At 62.1% G+C, this 1,858-nt stretch overlaps 1 long non-coding RNA gene across 1 annotated transcript; it reads right to left on the bottom strand.

Moving 5' to 3' along the window:
* Positions 1–215: 215 nt before the first annotated feature.
* On the bottom strand, positions 216–1,234 carry LOC113405657. Its single transcript, XR_003369539.2, has 3 exons — positions 1,136–1,234; positions 534–626; positions 216–306 (listed from the first exon to the last, which is right to left on the bottom strand). It is a non-coding gene; the product is annotated as an uncharacterized LOC113405657 (long non-coding RNA).
* Between the last annotated feature and the right edge of the window lie 624 nt (positions 1,235–1,858).

The following is a 1,858-nucleotide window of genomic DNA, read 5'->3' on the forward strand; positions in this document are numbered from 1 at the left end:
GAAGGGAGCAGAACCCAGGAGTCTGGTGGGGACACGCAGGGAGAAGCGGGGTCAGCCCTCGGCCCCCCCAATTTCAGGGCTAGAGGGCCTAGAAGTCAGGACTCCTGGGTTCTCTCCTCGGCTCTGGGAGGGGAGTGGGGGCTGGTGGGTTAGAGTGGGGGGGCTGGGAGCCCGGACTCCTGGGTTCTCTCCTGGTTTCTCACCATGGGGTTACAGGTGTCGTTGCCCGAGATCCCGGAGCACCTGGGGTCGCTGGAATTGCCACTGGTGACACGATACAAGGGAGTCCCGGACGTGGCCAGATAGCTGGGGGGAGCAGTCAAGGGGAGACAACAGGAGCACACGGGGCCTGTCCCCTCTAGGGGGCGCCGGCTCCCACCTGGCCCCAGGGCAGGGACTGGCTGGCTCAGGGGGCCAGGGACTGGCTGGCTCAGGGGCCTGTCCCCTGTGGGGGGGCGCCGGCCCCGATCTGGCCGGGAGGTGGGTGGGGCAGCAGGGGGGTGGCCGGGGGGCAGGGGGCACCCGGAGGATACAGAGCCGTCATGGCCCAATAGGCCACACAGATGAGGAGCAGGAGGAAAGTGACCAGTGGGTAGAACAGGGTGGACATCATGTAGCCGATGGCCCTGGAAGCGGAGACAAAAGGGGGACCCCATGTTAGTTCCTGTTTTGGGGACCCCCCCAGGGCTCCTGTCCTCCCCCCCATAGTCCCCCACTCCCCATAGAGACGTAGAGCTCACCGCCCCACCGGCTATCAGATCCATGGGCCCATCTAACCTGGCATCCCGTCTGCTGGAGATCAGGCATAGCTCGCCTGGCATCGTCCCCTCCCCCAGGTCAGACCCATGGGCCCATCCAGCCCTGTTTCCACCCCCCCAGGTCAGACCCGTGGGGCCCTCCTGCTTTTAACCCTTTCTCTCTCCCCCCAAATCATGTGTCGGGCAGTTCCACAGGTTAACGCATCCCCGATTCCACTCTCTTTCCTACCCCCTCATTAAAGGGACAGGAGCCAGGGCTGCTAAGGTGTCCCAGGGAAGATCAGACCCCCAGCACCTCCCCCTAAGGGGCTCCCATGCCCCCCCTGCCGCCCCCCAAGGGGCTGCCATGCCCCCCTGGGGTATGGGGGGGGACTCACCGGCTAGACTCCTGGATGAGCGCAATGGCGATGAGGATGCGTTTGCGGAGGAAGATGAGGAGGAGGAGGAGGACGCCTTCCACCACAGCCAGGATTATCACTGGGGGGACAGAGACATTGGGGGGGGGCACAGACAGGGCTGGGGGGCTGCTGGGAGAGAGACGGGTGCCCCCTACTTCAAGAGGAAACAGATTTGGGGCACCCCACTTATTAAGGACTCAATAAAGACCCCCGCGTTCCCACGGCGGGATTTACTGACTCCCTAAAACGAGGCAAACCCCCAAATTCCCCCAGTGGAAGGGAGGGGCCTGGACTGAGGCACCAAACTGGGGTGTCGACCAGCTCCCCCATTTCCACAGGGGGCCCCAGGCTCAGCCAACCCTGCAGTTTAAGGGGTCCAGAAAGCCCCCCAATTTAGGAAAGATTCCCAGATTTTGGGGGTGTCAGGGATGCTCCCCAAGGAGAAAGCGACAAACCCCCACATTTTAGGGGGATCTTTCTAAAGGGGTCCCACATTCAGGCAACCACATTCAGGAATCACTGAATTTCAGGATGCTGAAAGATGCCCCCCAAAGTCAAGACATCCCAGTGGTTTAGGAATTCAGTGACATGCCCCTAAATCAAGGGGGAGGATGAATTTGGGGGGCAGCAAGGAAGCTCCCCAGGAGTAAAGGTGCACCCCCAAATTTAGGGGTCAGCAGAGCAGCACCCCGTTTGGGGGAG

The sequence above is a fragment of the Terrapene carolina genome, unplaced genomic scaffold, assembly GCF_002925995.2.
Source record: "Terrapene carolina triunguis isolate 2854851 unplaced genomic scaffold, T_m_triunguis-2.0 Scaffold47710, whole genome shotgun sequence".
In the NCBI taxonomy this organism is placed as follows: Eukaryota; Metazoa; Chordata; order Testudines; family Emydidae; genus Terrapene; species Terrapene triunguis.